This window comes from Conger conger, chromosome 16, assembly GCF_963514075.1.
Source record: "Conger conger chromosome 16, fConCon1.1, whole genome shotgun sequence".
NCBI classification, from domain to species: domain Eukaryota; kingdom Metazoa; phylum Chordata; class Actinopteri; order Anguilliformes; family Congridae; genus Conger; species Conger conger.
The window spans coordinates 33880220-33904659 of NC_083775.1; the positions used below are offsets into that span (position 1 = coordinate 33880220).

The 24440-nt window shown below is 42.0% G+C and overlaps 9 non-coding genes across 9 annotated transcripts; all 9 read left to right on the forward strand.

Annotated features, from left to right (window-relative positions):
- Nucleotides 1–4168: 4168 nt before the first annotated feature.
- trnar-acg (transfer RNA arginine (anticodon ACG)) lies at nt 4169–4241 on the forward strand. Its single transcript has one exon. It is a non-coding gene; the product is annotated as a tRNA-Arg (tRNA).
- A 474-nt stretch (nt 4242–4715) lies between these two features.
- trnar-acg (transfer RNA arginine (anticodon ACG)) lies at nt 4716–4788 on the forward strand. The gene has a single exon. It is a non-coding gene; the product is annotated as a tRNA-Arg (tRNA).
- A 6452-nt stretch (nt 4789–11240) lies between these two features.
- On the forward strand, nt 11241–11313 carry trnar-acg (transfer RNA arginine (anticodon ACG)). Its single transcript has one exon. It is a non-coding gene; the product is annotated as a tRNA-Arg (tRNA).
- Nucleotides 11314–11787: 474 nt separating this feature from the next.
- trnar-acg (transfer RNA arginine (anticodon ACG)) lies at nt 11788–11860 on the forward strand. The gene has a single exon. It is a non-coding gene; the product is annotated as a tRNA-Arg (tRNA).
- A 3191-nt stretch (nt 11861–15051) lies between these two features.
- Nucleotides 15052–15124, forward strand: trnar-acg (transfer RNA arginine (anticodon ACG)). Its single transcript has one exon. It is a non-coding gene; the product is annotated as a tRNA-Arg (tRNA).
- Nucleotides 15125–16138: 1014 nt separating this feature from the next.
- On the forward strand, nt 16139–16211 carry trnar-acg (transfer RNA arginine (anticodon ACG)). The gene has a single exon. It is a non-coding gene; the product is annotated as a tRNA-Arg (tRNA).
- Nucleotides 16212–21580: 5369 nt separating this feature from the next.
- Nucleotides 21581–21653, forward strand: trnar-acg (transfer RNA arginine (anticodon ACG)). Its single transcript has one exon. It is a non-coding gene; the product is annotated as a tRNA-Arg (tRNA).
- A 715-nt stretch (nt 21654–22368) lies between these two features.
- On the forward strand, nt 22369–22441 carry trnar-acg (transfer RNA arginine (anticodon ACG)). The gene has a single exon. It is a non-coding gene; the product is annotated as a tRNA-Arg (tRNA).
- Nucleotides 22442–24010: 1569 nt separating this feature from the next.
- Nucleotides 24011–24083, forward strand: trnar-acg (transfer RNA arginine (anticodon ACG)). Its single transcript has one exon. It is a non-coding gene; the product is annotated as a tRNA-Arg (tRNA).
- Nucleotides 24084–24440: the final 357 nt, after the last annotated feature.

Below are 24440 nucleotides of genomic sequence, written 5' to 3' on the forward strand. Positions count from 1 at the left end.
CTTGCTGAATCCAGCAATTTGTCCTGATCCTCACTTTCAGGGAAAATCGGTATTTACCTTGCAGAGGGTTTTCAGCTGCCCATTAACCACCGCGCACTGAAAAGAAATGTCCTCTCTCCAGTTTACAAAGATTAATAGTTCCACTTTCTAGACAAAATTCAGAGAATTCACATAAAATTGTCACAACAATTTGAGCAGACAGTGTATTTTATTGTCCTAGATTTGTTTTGCATAGGCAATCACAGGTTGTATTTCCACCAAGAATGGGAAGGAAATTAGCAGACAAGAGCCACATTGCTCAGAACAATTTTATGGCCAAACAGGGTCTGTTGTCTGGCCACAAATGAAGCAGGTGGCATGGGCCAGTGGCGCAATGGATAACGCGTCTGACTACGGATCAGAAGATTCTAGGTCCGACTCCTGGCTGGCTCGTCTCATTTTCGTCAATAAATAAGATCATAGCCTACGAATCCAACAATTGTGACCAAAGAATTGCGAAAACATAGCTTCCACAGCAGTTAACTCAGCTTAGATATATCACGGCTTGCTGAATCCAGCAATTTGTCCTGATCCTCACTTTCAGGGAAAATCGGTATTTACCTTGCAGAGGGTTTTCAGCTGCCCATTAACCACCGCGCACTGAAAAGAAATGTCCTCTCTCCAGTTTACAAAGATTAATAGTTCCACTTTCTAGACAAAATTCAGAGAATTCACATAAAATTGTCACAACAATTTGAGCAGACAGTGTATTTTATTGTCCTAGATTTGTTTTGCATAGGCAATCACAGGTTGTATTTCCACCAAGAATGGGAAGGAAATTAGCAGACAAGAGCCACATTGCTCAGAACAATTTTATGGCCAAACAGGGTCTGTTGTCTGGCCACAAATGAAGCAGGTGGCATGGGCCAGTGGCGCAATGGATAACGCGTCTGACTACGGATCAGAAGATTCTAGGTCCGACTCCTGGCTGGCTCGTCTCATTTTCGTCAATAAATAAGATCATAGCCTACGAATCCAACAATTGTGACCAAAGAATTGCGAAAACATAGCTTCCACAGCAGTTAACTCAGCTTAGATATATCACGGCTTGCTGAATCCAGCAATTTGTCCTGATCCTCACTTTCAGGGAAAATCGGTATTTACCTTGCAGAGGGTTTTCAGCTGCCCATTAACCACCGCGCACTGAAAAGAAATGTCCTCTCTCCAGTTTACAAAGATTAATAGTTCCACTTTCTAGACAAAATTCAGAGAATTCACATAAAATTGTCACTTAACAATTTGAGCAGACGGTGTATTTTATTGTCCTAGATTTGTTTTGCATAGGAAATCACAGGTTGTATTTCCACCAAGAATGGGAAGGAAATTAGCAGACAAGAGCCACATTGCTCAGAACAATTTTATGGCCAAACAGGGTCTGTTGTCTGGCCACAAATGAAGCAGGCGGCATGGGCCAGTGGCGCAATGGATAACGCGTCTGACTACGGATCAGAAGATTCTAGGTCCGACTCCTGGCTGGCTCGTCTCATTTTCGTCAATAAATAAGATCATAGCCTACGAATCCAACAATTGTGACCAAAGAATTGCGAAAACATAGCTTCCACAGCAGTTAACTCAGCTTAGATATAGCACGGCTTGCTGAATCCAGCAATTTGTCCTGATCCTCACTTTCAGGGAAAATCGGTATTTACCTTGCAGAGGGTTTTCAGCTGCCCATTAACCACCGCGCACTGAAAATAAATGTCCTCTCTCCAGTTTACAAAGATTAATAGTTCCACTTTCTAGACAAAATTCAGAGAATTCACATAAAATAGTCACTTAACAATTTGAGCAGACAGTGTATTTTATTGTCCTAGATTTGTTTGCATAGGCAATCACAGGTTGTATTTCCACCAAGAATGGGAAGGAAATTAGCAGACAAGAGCCACATTGCTCAAAGCAATTTTGTGGCCAAACAGGGTCTGTTGTCTGGCCCCAACTGCAGCAGATGGCATGGACCAGTGGCGCAATGGATAACGCGTCTGACTACGGATCAGAAAATTCTAGGTTCGACTCCTGGCTGGCTTGTCTCATTTTCGTCAATAAATAAGATCATAGCCTACGAATCCACCAATTGTGACCAAAGAATTGCAAAAACATAGCTTCCACAGCAGTTGACTCAGCTTAGATATATGACGACTTGCTGAATCCAGCAATTTGTCCTGATCCTCACTTTCAGGGAAAATCGGTATTTACCTTGCAGAGGGTTTTCAGCTGCCCATTAACCACCACGCACTGAAAAGAAATGTCCTCTCTCCAGTTTACAAAGATTAATAGTTCCACTTTCTAGACAAAATTCAGAGAATTCACATAAAATAGTCACTTAACAATTTGAGCAGACAGTGTTTTTTATTGTCCTAGATTTGTTTGCATAGGCAATCACAGGTTGTATTTCCATCAATAATGGGAAGGAAATTAGCAGACAAGAGCCACATTGCTCAGAACAATTTTATGGCCAAACAGGGTCTGTTGTCTGGCCACAAATGAAGCAGGTGGCATGGGCCAGTGGCGCAATGGATAACGCGTCTGACTACGGATCAGAAGATTCTAGGTCCGACTCCTGGCTGGCTCGTCTCATTTTCGTCAATAAATAAGATCATAGCCTACGAATCCAACAATTGTGACCAAAGAATTGCGAAAACATAGCTTCCACAGCAGTTAACTCAGCTTAGATATATCACGGCTTGCTGAATCCAGCAATTTGTCCTGATCCTCACTTTCAGGGAAAATCGGTATTTACCTTGCAGAGGGTTTTCAGCTGCCCATTAACCACCGCGCACTGAAAAGAAATGTCCTCTCTCCAGTTTACAAAGATTAATAGTTCCACTTTCTAGACAAAATTCAGAGAATTCACATAAAATTGTCACTTAACAATTTGAGCAGACGGTGTATTTTATTGTCCTAGATTTGTTTTGCATAGGAAATCACAGGTTGTATTTCCACCAAGAATGGGAAGGAAATTAGCAGACAAGAGCCACATTGCTCAGAACAATTTTATGGCCAAACAGGGTCTGTTGTCTGGCCACAAATGAAGCAGGCGGCATGGGCCAGTGGCGCAATGGATAACGCGTCTGACTACGGATCAGAAGATTCTAGGTCCGACTCCTGGCTGGCTCGTCTCATTTTCGTCAATAAATAAGATCATAGCCTACGAATCCAACAATTGTGACCAAAGAATTGCGAAAACATAGCTTCCACAGCAGTTAACTCAGCTTAGATATAGCACGGCTTGCTGAATCCAGCAATTTGTCCTGATCCTCACTTTCAGGGAAAATCGGTATTTACCTTGCAGAGGGTTTTCAGCTGCCCATTAACCACCGCGCACTGAAAATAAATGTCCTCTCTCCAGTTTACAAAGATTAATAGTTCCACTTTCTAGACAAAATTCAGAGAATTCACATAAAATAGTCACTTAACAATTTGAGCAGACAGTGTATTTTATTGTCCTAGATTTGTTTGCATAGGCAATCACAGGTTGTATTTCCACCAAGAATGGGAAGGAAATTGGCAGACAAGAGCCACATTGCTCAAAGCAATTTTGTGGCCAAACAGGGTCTGTTGTCTGGCCCCAACTGCAGCAGATGGCATGGACCAGTGGCGCAATGGATAACGCGTCTGACTACGGATCAGAAAATTCTAGGTTCGACTCCTGGCTGGCTTGTCTCATTTTCGTCAATAAATAAGATCATAGCCTACGAATCCACCAATTGTGACCAAAGAATTGCAAAAACATAGCTTCCACAGCAGTTGACTCAGCTTAGATATATGACGACTTGCTGAATCCAGCAATTTGTCCTGATCCTCACTTTCAGGGAAAATCGGTATTTACCTTGCAGAGGGTTTTCAGCTGCCCATTAACCACCACGCACTGAAAAGAAATGTCCTCTCTCCAGTTTACAAAGATTAATAGTTCCACTTTCTAGACAAAATTCAGAGAATTCACATAAAATAGTCACTTAACAATTTGAGCAGACAGTGTATTTTATTGTCCTAGATTTGTTTGCATAGGCAATCACAGGTTGTATTTCCATCAATAATGGGAAGGAAATTAGCAGACAAGAGCCACATTGCTCAGAACAATTTTGTGGCCAAACAGGGTCTGTTGTCTGGCCACAAAAGAAGTAGGTGGCATGGGCCAGTGGCGCAATGGATAACGCGTCTGACTACGGATCAGAAGATTCTAGGTTCGACTCCTGGCTGGCTCGTCTCATTTTCGTCAATAAATAAGATCATAGCCTACGAATCCAACGATTGTGACCAAAGAATTGCGAAAAACTAGCTTCCACAGCAGTTGACTCAGTTTAGATATATGACGACTTGCTGAATCCAGTAATTTGTCCTGATCCTCACTTTCAGGGAAAATCGGTGTTTGCCTTCTAGAGCGTTTTCAGCTGCCCATTAACCACCACCCACTGAAAAGAAATGTCCTCTCTCCAGTTTACAAAGATTAATAGTTCCACTTTCTAGACAAAATTCAGAGAATTCACAAAAAAAATTGTCACTTAACAATTTGAGCAGACAGTGTATTTTATTGTCCTAGATTTGTTTTGCATAGGCAATCACAGGTTGTATTTGCACCAAGAATGGGAAGGAAATTAGCAGACAAGAGCCACATTGCTCAGAACAATTTTGTGGCCAAACAGGGTCTGTTGTCTGGCCACAAAAGAAGTAGGTGGCATGGGCCAGTGGCGCAATGGATAACGCGTCTGACTACGGATCAGAAGATTCTAGGTTCGACTCCTGGCTGGCTTGTCTCATTTTCGTCAATAAATAAGATCATAGCCTACGAATCCAACGATTGTGACCAAAGAATTGCGAAAAACTAGCTTCCACAGCAGTTGACTCAGTTTAGATATATGACGACTTGCTGAATCCAGTAATTTGTCCTGATCCTCACTTTCAGGGAAAATCGGTATTTACCTTGCAGAGGGTTTTCAGCTGCCCATTAACCACCACCCACTGAAAAGAAATGTCCTCTCTCCAGTTTACAAAGATTAATAGTTCCACTTTCTAGACAAAATTCAGAGAATTCACATAAAATAGTCACTTAACAATTTGAGCAGACAGTGTATTTTATTGTCCTAGATTTGTTTGCATAGGCAATCACAGGTTGTATTTGCACCAAGAATGGGAAGGAAATTAGCAGAGAAGAGCCACATTGCTCAAAGCAATTTTGTGGCCAAACAGGGTCTGTTGTCCGGCCCCAACTGCAGCAGATGGCATGGACCAGTGGCGCAATGGATAACGCGTCTGACTACGGATCAGAAAATTCTAGGTTCGACTCCTGGCTGGCTTGTCTCATTTTCGTCAATAAATAAGATCATAGCCTACGAATCCACCAATTGTGACCAAAGAATTGCAAAAACATAGCTTCCACAGCAGTCGACTCAGCTTAGATATATGACGACTTGCTGAATCCAGTAATTTGTCCTGATCCTCACTTTCAGGGAAAATCGGTATTTACCTTGCAGAGGGTTTTCAGCTGCCCATTAACCACCGCGCACTGAAAAGAAATGTCCTCTCTCCAGTTTACAAAGATTAATAGTTCCACTTTCTAGACAAACTTCAGAGAATTCACATAAAATTGTCACTTAACAATTTGAGCAGACAGTGAATTTTATTGTCCTAGATTTGTTTTGCATAGGCAATCACAGGTTGTATTTGCACCAAGAATGGGAAGGAAATTAGCAGACAAGAGCCACATTGCTCAGAACAATTTTGTGGCCAAACAGGGTCTGTTGTCTGGCCACAAATGAAGCAGGTGGCATGGGCCAGTGGCGCAATGGATAACGCGTCTGACTACGGATCAGAAGATTTGAGGTTCGACTCCTGGCTGGCTCGTCTCATTTTCGTCAATAAATAAGATCATAGCCTACGAATCCAACAATTGTGACCAAAGAATTGCAAAAACATAGCTTCCACAGCAGTTGACTCAGCTTAGATATATCACGACTTGCTGAATCCAGCAATTTGTCCTGATCCTCACTTTCAGGGAAAATCGGTATTTACCTTGCAGAGGGTTTTCAGCTGCCCATTAACCACCACGCACTGAAAAGAAATGTCCTCTCTCCAGTTTACAAAGATTAATAGTTCCACTTTCTAGACAAAATTCAGAGAATTCACATAAAATAGTCACTTAACAATTTGAGCAGACAGTGTATTTTATTGTCCTAGATTTGTTTGCATAGGCAATCACAGGTTGTATTTCCATCAAGAATGGGAAGGAAATTAGCAGACAAGAGCCACATTGCTCAGAACAATTTTATGGCCAAACAGGGTCTGTTGTCTGGCCTCAACTGAAGCAGATGGCATGGGCCAGTGGCGCAATGGATAACGCGTCTGCCTACGGATCAGAAGATTCTAGGTTCGACTCCTGGCAGCCTTGTCTCATTTTCGTCAATAAATAAGATCATAGCCTACGAATCCACCAATTGTGACCAAAGAATTGCGAAAACATAGCTTCCACAGCAGTTAACTCAGCTTAGATATATCACGGCTTGCTGAATCCAGCAATTTGTCCTGATCCTCACTTTCAGGGAAAATCGGTATTTACCTTGCAGAGGGTTTTCAGCTGCCCATTAACCACCGCGCACTGAAAAGAAATGTCCTCTCTCCAGTTTACAAAGATTAATAGTTCCACTTTCTAGACAAAATTCAGAGAATTCACATAAAATTGTCACAACAATTTGAGCAGACAGTGTATTTTATTGTCCTAGATTTGTTTTGCATAGGCAATCACAGGTTGTATTTCCACCAAGAATGGGAAGGAAATTAGCAGACAAGAGCCACATTGCTCAGAACAATTTTATGGCCAAACAGGGTCTGTTGTCTGGCCACAAATGAAGCAGGTGGCATGGGCCAGTGGCGCAATGGATAACGCGTCTGACTACGGATCAGAAGATTCTAGGTCCGACTCCTGGCTGGCTCGTCTCATTTTCGTCAATAAATAAGATCATAGCCTACGAATCCAACAATTGTGACCAAAGAATTGCGAAAACATAGCTTCCACAGCAGTTAACTCAGCTTAGATATATCACGGCTTGCTGAATCCAGCAATTTGTCCTGATCCTCACTTTCAGGGAAAATCGGTATTTACCTTGCAGAGGGTTTTCAGCTGCCCATTAACCACCGCGCACTGAAAAGAAATGTCCTCTCTCCAGTTTACAAAGATTAATAGTTCCACTTTCTAGACAAAATTCAGAGAATTCACATAAAATTGTCACAACAATTTGAGCAGACAGTGTATTTTATTGTCCTAGATTTGTTTTGCATAGGCAATCACAGGTTGTATTTCCACCAAGAATGGGAAGGAAATTAGCAGACAAGAGCCACATTGCTCAGAACAATTTTATGGCCAAACAGGGTCTGTTGTCTGGCCACAAATGAAGCAGGTGGCATGGGCCAGTGGCGCAATGGATAACGCGTCTGACTACGGATCAGAAGATTCTAGGTCCGACTCCTGGCTGGCTCGTCTCATTTTCGTCAATAAATAAGATCATAGCCTACGAATCCAACAATTGTGACCAAAGAATTGCGAAAACATAGCTTCCACAGCAGTTAACTCAGCTTAGATATATCACGGCTTGCTGAATCCAGCAATTTGTCCTGATCCTCACTTTCAGGGAAAATCGGTATTTACCTTGCAGAGGGTTTTCAGCTGCCCATTAACCACCGCGCACTGAAAAGAAATGTCCTCTCTCCAGTTTACAAAGATTAATAGTTCCACTTTCTAGACAAAATTCAGAGAATTCACATAAAATTGTCACAACAATTTGAGCAGACAGTGTATTTTATTGTCCTAGATTTGTTTTGCATAGGCAATCACAGGTTGTATTTCCACCAAGAATGGGAAGGAAATTAGCAGACAAGAGCCACATTGCTCAGAACAATTTTATGGCCAAACAGGGTCTGTTGTCTGGCCACAAATGAAGCAGGTGGCATGGGCCAGTGGCGCAATGGATAACGCGTCTGACTACGGATCAGAAGATTCTAGGTCCGACTCCTGGCTGGCTCGTCTCATTTTCGTCAATAAATAAGATCATAGCCTACGAATCCAACAATTGTGACCAAAGAATTGCGAAAACATAGCTTCCACAGCAGTTAACTCAGCTTAGATATATCACGGCTTGCTGAATCCAGCAATTTGTCCTGATCCTCACTTTCAGGGAAAATCGGTATTTACCTTGCAGAGGGTTTTCAGCTGCCCATTAACCACCGCGCACTGAAAAGAAATGTCCTCTCTCCAGTTTACAAAGATTAATAGTTCCACTTTCTAGACAAAATTCAGAGAATTCACATAAAATTGTCACTTAACAATTTGAGCAGACGGTGTATTTTATTGTCCTAGATTTGTTTTGCATAGGAAATCACAGGTTGTATTTCCACCAAGAATGGGAAGGAAATTAGCAGACAAGAGCCACATTGCTCAGAACAATTTTATGGCCAAACAGGGTCTGTTGTCTGGCCACAAATGAAGCAGGCGGCATGGGCCAGTGGCGCAATGGATAACGCGTCTGACTACGGATCAGAAGATTCTAGGTCCGACTCCTGGCTGGCTCGTCTCATTTTCGTCAATAAATAAGATCATAGCCTACGAATCCAACAATTGTGACCAAAGAATTGCGAAAACATAGCTTCCACAGCAGTTAACTCAGCTTAGATATAGCACGGCTTGCTGAATCCAGCAATTTGTCCTGATCCTCACTTTCAGGGAAAATCGGTATTTACCTTGCAGAGGGTTTTCAGCTGCCCATTAACCACCGCGCACTGAAAATAAATGTCCTCTCTCCAGTTTACAAAGATTAATAGTTCCACTTTCTAGACAAAATTCAGAGAATTCACATAAAATAGTCACTTAACAATTTGAGCAGACAGTGTATTTTATTGTCCTAGATTTGTTTGCATAGGCAATCACAGGTTGTATTTCCACCAAGAATGGGAAGGAAATTAGCAGACAAGAGCCACATTGCTCAAAGCAATTTTGTGGCCAAACAGGGTCTGTTGTCTGGCCCCAACTGCAGCAGATGGCATGGACCAGTGGCGCAATGGATAACGCGTCTGACTACGGATCAGAAAATTCTAGGTTCGACTCCTGGCTGGCTTGTCTCATTTTCGTCAATAAATAAGATCATAGCCTACGAATCCACCAATTGTGACCAAAGAATTGCAAAAACATAGCTTCCACAGCAGTTGACTCAGCTTAGATATATGACGACTTGCTGAATCCAGCAATTTGTCCTGATCCTCACTTTCAGGGAAAATCGGTATTTACCTTGCAGAGGGTTTTCAGCTGCCCATTAACCACCACGCACTGAAAAGAAATGTCCTCTCTCCAGTTTACAAAGATTAATAGTTCCACTTTCTAGACAAAATTCAGAGAATTCACATAAAATAGTCACTTAATTTGAGCAGACAGTGTTTTTTATTGTCCTAGATTTGTTTGCATAGGCAATCACAGGTTGTATTTCCATCAATAATGGGAAGGAAATTAGCAGACAAGAGCCACATTGCTCAGAACAATTTTATGGCCAAACAGGGTCTGTTGTCTGGCCACAAATGAAGCAGGTGGCATGGGCCAGTGGCGCAATGGATAACGCGTCTGACTACGGATCAGAAGATTCTAGGTCCGACTCCTGGCTGGCTCGTCTCATTTTCGTCAATAAATAAGATCATAGCCTACGAATCCAACAATTGTGACCAAAGAATTGCGAAAACATAGCTTCCACAGCAGTTAACTCAGCTTAGATATATCACGGCTTGCTGAATCCAGCAATTTGTCCTGATCCTCACTTTCAGGGAAAATCGGTATTTACCTTGCAGAGGGTTTTCAGCTGCCCATTAACCACCGCGCACTGAAAAGAAATGTCCTCTCTCCAGTTTACAAAGATTAATAGTTCCACTTTCTAGACAAAATTCAGAGAATTCACATAAAATTGTCACTTAACAATTTGAGCAGACGGTGTATTTTATTGTCCTAGATTTGTTTTGCATAGGAAATCACAGGTTGTATTTCCACCAAGAATGGGAAGGAAATTAGCAGACAAGAGCCACATTGCTCAGAACAATTTTATGGCCAAACAGGGTCTGTTGTCTGGCCACAAATGAAGCAGGCGGCATGGGCCAGTGGCGCAATGGATAACGCGTCTGACTACGGATCAGAAGATTCTAGGTCCGACTCCTGGCTGGCTCGTCTCATTTTCGTCAATAAATAAGATCATAGCCTACGAATCCAACAATTGTGACCAAAGAATTGCGAAAACATAGCTTCCACAGCAGTTAACTCAGCTTAGATATAGCACGGCTTGCTGAATCCAGCAATTTGTCCTGATCCTCACTTTCAGGGAAAATCGGTATTTACCTTGCAGAGGGTTTTCAGCTGCCCATTAACCACCGCGCACTGAAAATAAATGTCCTCTCTCCAGTTTACAAAGATTAATAGTTCCACTTTCTAGACAAAATTCAGAGAATTCACATAAAATAGTCACTTAACAATTTGAGCAGACAGTGTATTTTATTGTCCTAGATTTGTTTGCATAGGCAATCACAGGTTGTATTTCCACCAAGAATGGGAAGGAAATTGGCAGACAAGAGCCACATTGCTCAAAGCAATTTTGTGGCCAAACAGGGTCTGTTGTCTGGCCCCAACTGCAGCAGATGGCATGGACCAGTGGCGCAATGGATAACGCGTCTGACTACGGATCAGAAAATTCTAGGTTAGACTCCTGGCTGGCTTGTCTCATTTTCGTCAATAAATAAGATCATAGCCTACGAATCCACCAATTGTGACCAAAGAATTGCAAAAACATAGCTTCCACAGCAGTTGACTCAGCTTAGATATATGACGACTTGCTGAATCCAGCAATTTGTCCTGATCCTCACTTTCAGGGAAAATCGGTATTTACCTTGCAGAGGGTTTTCAGCTGCCCATTAACCACCACGCACTGAAAAGAAATGTCCTCTCTCCAGTTTACAAAGATTAATAGTTCCACTTTCTAGACAAAATTCAGAGAATTCACATAAAATAGTCACTTAACAATTTGAGCAGACAGTGTATTTTATTGTCCTAGATTTGTTTGCATAGGCAATCACAGGTTGTATTTCCATCAATAATGGGAAGGAAATTAGCAGACAAGAGCCACATTGCTCAGAACAATTTTGTGGCCAAACAGGGTCTGTTGTCTGGCCACAAAAGAAGTAGGTGGCATGGGCCAGTGGCGCAATGGATAACGCGTCTGACTACGGATCAGAAGATTCTAGGTTCGACTCCTGGCTGGCTCGTCTCATTTTCGTCAATAAATAAGATCATAGCCTACGAATCCAACGATTGTGACCAAAGAATTGCGAAAAACTAGCTTCCACAGCAGTTGACTCAGTTTAGATATATGACGACTTGCTGAATCCAGTAATTTGTCCTGATCCTCACTTTCAGGGAAAATCGGTGTTTGCCTTCTAGAGCGTTTTCAGCTGCCCATTAACCACCACCCACTGAAAAGAAATGTCCTCTCTCCAGTTTACAAAGATTAATAGTTCCACTTTCTAGACAAAATTCAGAGAATTCACAAAAAAAATTGTCACTTAACAATTTGAGCAGACAGTGTATTTTATTGTCCTAGATTTGTTTTGCATAGGCAATCACAGGTTGTATTTGCACCAAGAATGGGAAGGAAATTAGCAGACAAGAGCCACATTGCTCAGAACAATTTTGTGGCCAAACAGGGTCTGTTGTCTGGCCACAAAAGAAGTAGGTGGCATGGGCCAGTGGCGCAATGGATAACGCGTCTGACTACGGATCAGAAGATTCTAGGTTCGACTCCTGGCTGGCTTGTCTCATTTTCGTCAATAAATAAGATCATAGCCTACGAATCCAACGATTGTGACCAAAGAATTGCGAAAAACTAGCTTCCACAGCAGTTGACTCAGTTTAGATATATGACGACTTGCTGAATCCAGTAATTTGTCCTGATCCTCACTTTCAGGGAAAATCGGTATTTACCTTGCAGAGGGTTTTCAGCTGCCCATTAACCACCACCCACTGAAAAGAAATGTCCTCTCTCCAGTTTACAAAGATTAATAGTTCCACTTTCTAGACAAAATTCAGAGAATTCACATAAAATAGTCACTTAACAATTTGAGCAGACAGTGTATTTTATTGTCCTAGATTTGTTTGCATAGGCAATCACAGGTTGTATTTGCACCAAGAATGGGAAGGAAATTAGCAGAGAAGAGCCACATTGCTCAAAGCAATTTTGTGGCCAAACAGGGTCTGTTGTCCGGCCCCAACTGCAGCAGATGGCATGGACCAGTGGCGCAATGGATAACGCGTCTGACTACGGATCAGAAAATTCTAGGTTCGACTCCTGGCTGGCTTGTCTCATTTTCGTCAATAAATAAGATCATAGCCTACGAATCCACCAATTGTGACCAAAGAATTGCAAAAACATAGCTTCCACAGCAGTCGACTCAGCTTAGATATATGACGACTTGCTGAATCCAGTAATTTGTCCTGATCCTCACTTTCAGGGAAAATCGGTATTTACCTTGCAGAGGGTTTTCAGCTGCCCATTAACCACCGCGCACTGAAAAGAAATGTCCTCTCTCCAGTTTACAAAGATTAATAGTTCCACTTTCTAGACAAACTTCAGAGAATTCACATAAAATTGTCACTTAACAATTTGAGCAGACAGTGAATTTTATTGTCCTAGATTTGTTTTGCATAGGCAATCACAGGTTGTATTTGCACCAAGAATGGGAAGGAAATTAGCAGACAAGAGCCACATTGCTCAGAACAATTTTGTGGCCAAACAGGGTCTGTTGTCTGGCCACAAATGAAGCAGGTGGCATGGGCCAGTGGCGCAATGGATAACGCGTCTGACTACGGATCAGAAGATTTGAGGTTCGACTCCTGGCTGGCTCGTCTCATTTTCGTCAATAAATAAGATCATAGCCTACGAATCCAACAATTGTGACCAAAGAATTGCGAAAAACTAGCTTCCACAGCAGTTGACTCAGCTTAGATATATCACGACTTGCTGAATCCAGTAATTTGTCCTGATCCTCACTTTCAGGGAAAATCGGTATTTACCTTGCAGAGGGTTTTCAGCTGCCCATTAACCACCACGCACTGAAAAGAAATGTCCTCTCTCCAGTTTACAAAGATTAATAGTTCCACTTTCTAGACAAAATTCAGAGAATTCACATAAAATAGTCACTTAACAATTTGAGCAGACAGTGTATTTTATTGTCCTAGATTTGTTTGCATAGGCAATCACAGGTTGTATTTCCATCAAGAATGGGAAGGAAATTAGCAGACAAGAGCCACATTGCTCAGAACAATTTTGTGGCCAAACAGGGTCTGTTGTCTGGCCTCAACTGAAGCAGATGGCATGGGCCAGTGGCGCAATGGATAACGCGTCTGCCTACGGATCAGAAGATTCTAGGTCCGACTCCTGGCTGGCTCGTCTCATTTTCGTCAATAAATAAGATCATAGCCTACGAATCCAACAATTGTGACCAAAGAATTGCAAAAACATAGCTTCCACAGCAGTTGACTCAGCTTAGATATATCACGACTTGCTGAATCCAGCAATTTGTCCTGATCCTCACTTTCAGGGAAAATCGGTATTTACCTTGCAGAGGGTTTTCAGCTGCCCATTAACCACCACGCACTGAAAAGAAATGTCCTCTCTCCAGTTTACAAAGATTAATAGTTCCACTTTCTAGACAAAATTCAGAGAATTCACATAAAATAGTCACTTAACAATTTGAGCAGACAGTGTATTTTATTGTCCTAGATTTGTTTGCATAGGCAATCACAGGTTGTATTTCCATCAAGAATGGGAAGGAAATTAGCAGACAAGAGCCACATTGCTCAGAACAATTTTGTGGCCAAACAGGGTCTGTTGTCTGGCCTCAACTGAAGCAGATGGCATGGGCCAGTGGCGCAATGGATAACGCGTCTGCCTACGGATCAGAAGATTCTAGGTCCGACTCCTGGCTGGCTCGTCTCATTTTCGTCAATAAATAAGATCATAGCCTACGAATCCAACAATTGTGACCAAAGAATTGCAAAAACATAGCTTCCACAGCAGTTGACTCAGCTTAGATATATCACGACTTGCTGAATCCAGCAATTTGTCCTGATCCTCACTTTCAGGGAAAATCGGTATTTACCTTGCAGAGGGTTTTCAGCTGCCCATTAACCACCACGCACTGAAAAGAAATGTCCTCTCTCCAGTTTACAAAGATTAATAGTTCCACTTTCTAGACAAAATTCAGAGAATTCACATAAAATAGTCACTTAACAATTTGAGCAGACAGTGTATTTTATTGTCCTAGATTTGTTTGCATAGGCAATCACAGGTTGTATTTCCATCAAGAATGGGAAGGAAATTAGCAGACAAGAGCCACATTGCTCAGAACAATTTTGTGGCCAAACAGGGTCTGTTGTCTGGCCTCAACTGAAGCAGATGGCATGGGCCAGTGGCGCAATGGATAACGCGTCTGCCTACGGATCAGAAGATTCTAGGTTCGACTCCTGGCAGCCCTGTCTCATTTTCGTCAATAAATAAGATCATAGCCTACGAATCCACCAATTGTGACCAAAGAATTGCGAAAACATAGCTTCCACAGCAGTTAACTCAGCTTAGATATATCACGGCTTGCTGAATCCAGCAATTTGTCCTGATCCTCACTTTCAGGGAAAATCGGTATTTACCTTGCAGAGGGTTTTCAGCTGCCCATTAACCACCGCGCACTGAAAAGAAATGTCCTCTCTCCAGTTTACAAAGATTAATAGTTCCACTTTCTAGACAAAATTCAGAGAATTCACATAAAATTGTCACAACAATTTGAGCAGACAGTGTATTTTATTGTCCTAGATTTGTTTTGCATAGGCAATCACAGGTTGTATTTGCACCAAGAATGGGAAGGAAATTAGCAGACAAGAGCCACATTGCACAGAACAATTTTGTGGCCAAACAGGGTCTGTTGTCTGGCCACAAATGAAGCAGATGGCATGGGCCAGTGGCGCAATGGATAACGCGTCTGACTACGGATCAGAAGATTCTAGGTTCGACTCCTGGCTGGCTCGTCTCATTTTCGTCAATAAATAAGATCATAGCCTACGAATCCAACAATTGTGACCAAAGAATTGCAAAAACATAGCTTCCACAGCAGTTGACTCAGCTTAGATATATGACGACTTGCTGAATCCAGTAATTTGTCCTGATCCTCACTTTCAGGGAAAATCGGTATTTACCTTGCAGAGGGTTTTCAGCTGCCCATTAACCACCACGCACTGAAAAGAAATGTCCTCTCTCCAGTTTACAAAGATTAATAGTTCCACTTTCTAGACAAAATTCAGAGAATTCACATAAAATAGTCACTTAACAATTTGAGCAGACAGTGTATTTTATTGTCCTAGATTTGTTTGCATAGGCAATCACAGGTTGTATTTCCATCAAGAATGGGAAGGAAATTAGCAGACAAGAGCCACATTGCTCAGAACAATTTTGTGGCCAAACAGGGTCTGTTGTCTGGCCTCAACTGAAGCAGATGGCATGGGCCAGTGGCGCAATGGATAACGCGTCTGCCTACGGATCAGAAGATTCTAGGTTCGACTCCTGGCAGCCTTGTCTCATTTTCGTCAATAAATAAGATCATAGCCTACGAATCCACCAATTGTGACCAAAGAATTGCGAAAACATAGCTTCCACAGCAGTTAACTCAGCTTAGATATATCACGGCTTGCTGAATCCAGCAATTTGTCCTGATCCTCACTTTCAGGGAAAATCGGTATTTACCTTGCAGAGGGTTTTCAGCTGCCCATTAACCACCGCGCACTGAAAAGAAATGTCCTCTCTCCAGTTTACAAAGATTAATAGTTCCACTTTCTAGACAAAATTCAGAGAATTCACATAAAATTGTCACAACAATTTGAGCAGACAGTGTATTTTATTGTCCTAGATTTGTTTTGCATAGGCAATCACAGGTTGTATTTGCACCAAGAATGGGAAGGAAATTAGCAGACAAGAGCCACATTGCACAGAACAATTTTGTGGCCAAACAGGGTCTGTTGTCTGGCCACAAATGAAGCAGATGGCATGGGCCAGTGGCGCAATGGATAACGCGTCTGATTACGGATCAGAAGATTCTAGGTTCGACTCCTGGCTGGCTCGTCTCATTTTCGTCAATAAATAAGATCATAGCCTACGAATCCAACAATTGTGACCAAAGAATTGCAAAAACATAGCTTCCACAGCAGTTGACTCAGCTTAGATATATCACGACTTGCTGAATCCAGTAATTTGTCCTGATCCTCACTTTCAGGGAAAATCGGTATTTACCTTGCAGAGGGTTTTCAGCTGCCCATTAACCACCGCGCACTGAAAAGAAATGTCCTCTCTCCAGTTTACAAAGATTAATAGTTCCACTTTCTAGACAAACTTCAGAGAATTCACATAAAATTGTCACTTAACAATTTGAGCAGACAGTGAATTTTATTGTCCTAGATTTGTTTTGCATAGGCAATCACAGGTTGTATTTGCACCAAGAATGGGAAGGAAATTAGCAGACAAGAGCCACATTGCTCAGAACAATTTTGTGGCCAAACAGGGTCTGTTGTCTGGCCACAAACGAAGTAGGTGGCATGGGCCAGTGGCGCAATGGATAACGCGTCTGACTACGGATCAGAAGATTCTAGGTCCGACTCCTGGCTGGCTCGTCTCATTTTCGTCAATAAATAAGATCATAGCCTACGAATCCAACAATTGTGACCAAAGAATTGCGAAAACATAGCTTCCACAGCAGTTAACTCAGCTTAGATATATCACGGCTTGCTGAATCCAGCAATTTGTCCTGATCCTCACTTTCAGGGAAAATCGGTATTTACCTTGCAGAGGGTTTTCAGCTGCCCATTAACCACCGCGCACTGAAAAGAAATGTCCTCTCTCCAGTTTACAAAGATTAATAGTTCCACTTTCTAGACAAAATTCAGAGAATTCACATAAAATTGTCACTTAACAATTTGAGCAGACGGTGTATTTTATTGTCCTAGATTTGTTTTGCATAGGAAATCACAGGTTGTATTTCCACCAAGAATGGGAAGGAAATTAGAAGACAAGAGCCACATTGCTCAGAACAATTTTATGGCCAAACAGGGTCTGTTGTCTGGCCACAAATGAAGCAGGCGGCATGGGCCAGTGGCGCAATGGATAACGCGTCTGACTACGGATCAGAAGATTCTAGGTCCGACTCCTGGCTGGCTCGTCTCATTTTCGTCAATAAATAAGATCATAGCCTACGAATCCACCAATTGTGACCAAAGAATTGCGAAAACATAGCTTCCACAGCAGTTAACTCAGCTTAGATATATCACGGCTTGCTGAATCCAGCAATTTGTCCTGATCCTCACTTTCAGGGAAAATCGGTATTTACCTTGCAGAGGGTTTTCAGCTGCCCATTAACCACCGCGCACTGAAAAGAAATGTCCTCTCTCCAGTTTACAAAGATTAATAGTTCCACTTTCTAGACAAAATTCAGAGAATTCACATAAAATTGTCACAACAATTTGAGCAGACAGTGTATTTTATTGTCCTAGATTTGTTTTGCATAGGCAATCACAGGTTGTATTTCCACCAAGAATGGGAAGGAAATTAGCAGACAAGAGCCACATTGCTCAGAACAATTTTATGGCCAAACAGGGTCTGTTGTCTGGCCACAAATGAAGCAGGTGGCATGGGCCAGTGGCGCAATGGATAACGCGTCTGACTACGGATCAGAAGATTCTAGGTCCGACTCCTGGCTGGCTCGTCTCATTTTCGTCAATAAATAAGATCATAGCCTACGAATCCAACAATTGTGACCAAAGAATTGCGAAAACATAGCTTCCACAGCAGTTAACTCAGCTTAGATATATCACGGCTTGCTGAATCCAGCAATTTGTCCTGATCCTCACTTTCAGGGAAAATCGGTATTTACCTTGCAGAGGGTTTTCAGCTGCCCATTAACCACCGCGCACTGAAAAGAAATGTCCTCTCTCCAGTTTACAAAGATTAATAGTTCCACTTTCTAGACAAAATTCAGAGAATTCACATAAAATTGTCACAACAATTTGAGCAGACAGTGTATTTTATTGTCCTAGATTTGTTTTGCATAGGCAATCACAGGTTGTATTTCCACCAAGAATGGGAAGGAAATTAGCAGACAAGAGCCACATTGCTCAGAACAATTTTATGGCCAAACAGGGTCTGTTGTCTGGCCACAAATGAAGCAGGTGGCATGGGCCAGTGGCGCAATGGATAACGCGTCTGACTACGGATCAGAAGATTCTAGGTCCGACTCCTGGCTGGCTCGTCTCATTTTCGTCAATAAATAAGATCATAGCCTACGAATCCAACAATTGTGACCAAAGAATTGCGAAAACATAGCTTCCACAGCAGTTAACTCAGCTTAGATATAGCACGGCTTGCTGAATCCAGCAATTTGTCCTGATCCTCACTTTCAGGGAAAATCGGTATTTACCTTGCAGAGGGTTTTCAGCTGCCCATTAACCACCGCGCACTGAAAATAAATGTCCTCTCTCCAGTTTACAAAGATTAATAGTTCCACTTTCTAGACAAAATTCAGAGAATTCACATAAAATAGTCACTTAACAATTTGAGCAGACAGTGTATTTTATTGTCCTAGATTTGTTTGCATAGGCAATCACAGGTTGTATTTCCACCAAGAATGGGAAGGAAATTAGCAGACAAGAGCCACATTGCTCAAAGCAATTTTGTGGCCAAACAGGGTCTGTTGTCTGGCCCCAACTGCAGCAGATGGCATGGACCAGTGGCGCAATGGATAACGCGTCTGACTACGGATCAGAAAATTCTAGGTTCGACTCCTGGCTGGCTTGTCTCATTTTCGTCAATAAATAAGATCATAGCCTACGAATCCACCAATTGTGACCAAAGAATTGCAAAAACATAGCTTCCACAGCAGTTGACTCAGCTTAGATATATCACGACTTGCTGAATCCAGCAATTTGTCCTGATCCTCACTTTCAGGGAAAATCGGTATTTACCTTGCAGAGGGTTTTCAGCTGCCCATTAACCACCACGCACTGAAAAGAAATGTCCTCTCTCCAGTTTACAAAGATTAATAGTTCCACTTTCTAGACAAAATTCAGAGAATTCACATAAAATAGTCACTTAACAATTTGAGCAGACAGTGTTTTTTATTGTCCTAGATTTGTTTGCATAGGCAATCACAGGTTGTATTTCCATCAATAATGGGAAGGAAATTAGCAGACAAGAGCCACATTGCTCAGAACAATTTTGTGGCCAAACAGGGTCTGTTGTCTGGCCACAAAAGAAGTAGGTGGCATGGGCCAGTGGCGCAATGGATAACGCGTCTGACTACGGGTCAGAAGATTCTAGGTTCGACTCCTGGCTGGCTCGTCTCATTTTCGTCAATAAATAAGATCATAGCCTACGAATCCAACGATTGTGACCAAAGAATTGCGAAAAACTAGCTTCCACAGCAGTTGACTCAGTTTAGATATATGACGACTTGCTGAATCCAGTAATTTGTCCTGATCCTCACTTTGAGGGAAAATCGGTGTTTGCCTTCTAGAGCGTTTTCAGCTGCCCATTAACCACCACCCACTGAAAAGAAATGTCCTCTCTCCAGTTTACAAAGATTAATAGTTCCACTTTCTAGACAAAATTCAGAGAATTCACAAAAAAAATTGTCACTTAACAATTTGAGCAGACAGTGTATTTTATTGTCCTAGATTTGTTTTGCATAGGCAATCACAGGTTGTATTTGCACCAAGAATGGGAAGGAAATTAGCAGACAAGAGCCACATTGCTCAGAACAATTTTGTGGCCAAACAGGGTCTGTTGTCTGGCCACAAAAGAAGTCGGTGGCATGGGCCAGTGGCGCAATGGATAACGCGTCTGACTACGGATCAGAAGATTCTAGGTCCGACTCCTGGCTGGCTCGTCTCATTTTCGTCAATAAATAAGATCATAGCCTACGAATCCAACAATTGTGACCAAAGAATTGCGAAAACATAGCTTCCACAGCAGTTAACTCAGCTTAGATATATCACGGCTTGCTGAATCCAGCAATTTGTCCTGATCCTCACTTTCAGGGAAAATCGGTATTTACCTTGCAGAGGGTTTTCAGCTGCCCATTAACCACCGCGCACTGAAAAGAAATGTCCTCTCTCCAGTTTACAAAGATTAATAGTTCCACTTTCTAGACAAAATTCAGAGAATTCACATAAAATTGTCACAACAATTTGAGCAGACAGTGTATTTTATTGTCCTAGATTTGTTTTGCATAGGCAATCACAGGTTGTATTTCCACCAAGAATGGGAAGGAAATTAGCAGACAAGAGCCACATTGCTCAGAACAATTTTATGGCCAAACAGGGTCTGTTGTCTGGCCACAAATGAAGCAGGTGGCATGGGCCAGTGGCGCAATGGATAACGCGTCTGACTACGGATCAGAAGATTCTAGGTCCGACTCCTGGCTGGCTCGTCTCATTTTCGTCAATAAATAAGATCATAGCCTACGAATCCAACAATTGTGACCAAAGAATTGCGAAAACATAGCTTCCACAGCAGTTAACTCAGCTTAGATATAGCACGGCTTGCTGAATCCAGCAATTTGTCCTGATCCTCACTTTCAGGGAAAATCGGTATTTACCTTGCAGAGGGTTTTCAGCTGCCCATTAACCACCGCGCACTGAAAATAAATGTCCTCTCTCCAGTTTACAAAGATTAATAGTTCCACTTTCTAGACAAAATTCAGAGAATTCACATAAAATAGTCACTTAACAATTTGAGCAGACAGTGTATTTTATTGTCCTAGATTTGTTTGCATAGGCAATCACAGGTTGTATTTCCACCAAGAATGGGAAGGAAATTAGCAGACAAGAGCCACATTGCTCAAAGCAATTTTGTGGCCAAACAGGGTCTGTTGTCTGGCCCCAACTGCAGCAGATGGCATGGACCAGTGGCGCAATGGATAACGCGTCTGACTACGGATCAGAAAATTCTAGGTTCGACTCCTGGCTGGCTTGTCTCATTTTCGTCAATAAATAAGATCATAGCCTACGAATCCACCAATTGTGACCAAAGAATTGCAAAAACATAGCTTCCACAGCAGTTGACTCAGCTTAGATATATCACGACTTGCTGAATCCAGCAATTTGTCCTGATCCTCACTTTCAGGGAAAATCGGTATTTACCTTGCAGAGGGTTTTCAGCTGCCCATTAACCACCACGCACTGAAAAGAAATGTCCTCTCTCCAGTTTACAAAGATTAATAGTTCCACTTTCTAGACAAAATTCAGAGAATTCACATAAAATAGTCACTTAACAATTTGAGCAGACAGTGTTTTTTATTGTCCTAGATTTGTTTGCATAGGCAATCACAGGTTGTATTTCCATCAATAATGGGAAGGAAATTAGCAGACAAGAGCCACATTGCTCAGAACAATTTTGTGGCCAAACAGGGTCTGTTGTCTGGCCACAAAAGAAGTAGGTGGCATGGGCCAGTGGCGCAATGGATAACGCGTCTGACTACGGGTCAGAAGATTCTAGGTTCGACTCCTGGCTGGCTCGTCTCATTTTCGTCAATAAATAAGATCATAGCCTACGAATCCAACGATTGTGACCAAAGAATTGCGAAAAACTAGCTTCCACAGCAGTTGACTCAGTTTAGATATATGACGACTTGCTGAATCCAGTAATTTGTCCTGATCCTCACTTTCAGGGAAAATCGGTGTTTGCCTTCTAGAGCGTTTTCAGCTGCCCATTAACCACCACCCACTGAAAAGAAATGTCCTCTCTCCAGTTTACAAAGATTAATAGTTCCACTTTCTAGACAAAATTCAGAGAATTCACAAAAAAAATTTGTGACCAAAGAATTGCGAAAACATAGCTTCCACAGCAGTTGACTCAGCTTAGATATATCACGGCTTGCTGAATCCAGCAATTTGTCCTGATCCTCACTTTCAGGGAAAATCGGTGTTTGCCTTCTAGAGCGTTTTCAGCTGCCCATTAACCACCACCCACTGAAAAGAAATGTCCTCTCTCCAGTTTACAAAGATTAATAGTTCCACTTTCTAGACAAAATTCAGAGAATTCACATAAAATTGTCACAACAATTTGAGCAGACAGTGTATTTTATTGTCCTAGATTTGTTTTGCATAGGCAATCACAGGTTGTATTTGCACCAAGAATGGGAAGGAAATTAGCAGACAAGAGCCACATTGCTCAGAACAATTTTGTGGCCAAACAGGGTCTGTTGTCTGGCCACAAAAGAAGTAGGTGGCATGGGCCAGTGGCGCAATGGATAACGCGTCTGACTACGGATCAGAAGATTCTAGGTTCGACTCCTGGCTGGCTTGTCTCATTTTCGTCAATAAATAAGATCATAGCCTACGAATCCAACGATTGTGACCAAAGAATTGCGAAAAACTAGCTTCCACAGCAGTTGACTCAGTTTAGATATATGACGACTTGCTGAATCCAGTAATTTGTCCTGATCCTCACTTTCAGGGAAAATCGGTATTTACCTTGCAGAGGGTTTTCAGCTGCCCATTAACCACCACCCACTGAAAAGAAATGTCCTCTCTCCAGTTTACAAAGATTAATAGTTCCACTTTCTAGACAAAATTCAGAGAATTCACATAAAATAGTCACTTAACAATTTGAGCAGACAGTGTATTTTATTGTCCTAGATTTGTTTGCATAGGCAATCACAGGTTGTATTTGCACCAAGAATGGGAAGGAAATTAGCAGAGAAGAGCCACATTGCTCAAAGCAATTTTGTGGCCAAACAGGGTCTGTTGTCTGGCCCCAACTGCAGCAGATGGCATGGACCAGTGGCGCAATGGATAACGCGTCTGACTACGGATCAGAAAATTCTAGGTTCGACTCCTGGCTGGCTTGTCTCATTTTCGTCAATAAATAAGATCATAGCCTACGAATCCAACGATTGTGACCAAAGAATTGCGAAAAACTAGCTTCCACAGCAGTTGACTCAGTTTAGATATATGACGACTTGCTGAATCCAGTAATTTGTCCTGATCCTCACTTTCAGGGAAAATCGGTATTTACCTTGCAGAGGCTTTTCAGCTGCCCATTAACCACCACCCACTGAAAAGAAATGTCCTCTCTCCAGTTTACAAAGATTAATAGTTCCACTTTCTAGACAAAATTCAGAGAATTCACATAAAATAGTCACTTAACAATTTGAGCAGACAGTGTATTTTATTGTCCTAGATTTGTTTTGTATAGGCAATCACAGGTTGTATTTCCACCAAGAATGGGAAGGAAATTAGCAGACAAGAGCCACATTGCTCAAAACAATTTTGTGGCCAAACAGGGTCTGTTGTCTGGCCACAAATGACACAGATGGCATGGGCCAGTGGCCCAATGGATAAAGCGTCTGACTACGGATCAGAAGATTCTAGGTTCGACTCCTGGCTGGGTGGCTGGCTTGTCTCATTTTCGTCAATAAATAAGATCATAGCCTACGAATCCACCAATTGTGACCAAAGAATTGCAAAAACATAGCTTCCACAGCAGTCGACTCAGCTTAGATATATGACGACTTGCTGAATCCAGTAATTTGTCCTGATCCTCACTTTCAGGGAAAATCGGTATTTACCTTGCAGAGGGTTTTCAGCTGCCCATTAACCACCGCGCACTGAAAAGAAATGTCCTCTCTCCAGTTTACAAAGATTAATAGTTCCACTTTCTAGACAAACTTCAGAGAATTCACATAAAATTGTCACTTAACAATTTGAGCAGACAGTGAATTTTATTGTCCTAGATTTGTTTTGCATAGGCAATCACAGGTTGTATTTGCACCAAGAATGGGAAGGAAATTAGCAGACAAGAGCCACATTGCTCAGAACAATTTTGTGGCCAAACAGGGTCTGTTGTCTGGCCACAAACGAAGTAGGTGGCATGGGCCAGTGGCGCAATGGATAACGCGTCTGACTACGGATCAGAAGATTCTAGGTTCGACTCCTGGCTGGCTCGTCTCATTTTCGTCAATAAACAAGATCATAGCCTACGAATCCAACGATTGTGACCAAAGAATTGCGAAAAACTAGCTTCCACAGCAGTTGACTCAGTTTAGATATATGACGACTTGCTGAATCCAGTAATTTGTCCTGATCCTCACTTTCAGGGAAAATCGGTGTTTGCCTTCTAGAGCGTTTTCAGCTGCCCATTAACCACCACCCACTGAAAAGAAATGTCCTCTCTCCAGTTTACAAAGATTAATAGTTCCACTTTCTAGACAAAATTCAGAGAATTCACATAAAATTGTCACTTAACAATTTGAGCAGACAGTGTATTTTATTGTCCTAGATTTGTTTTGCATAGGCAATCACA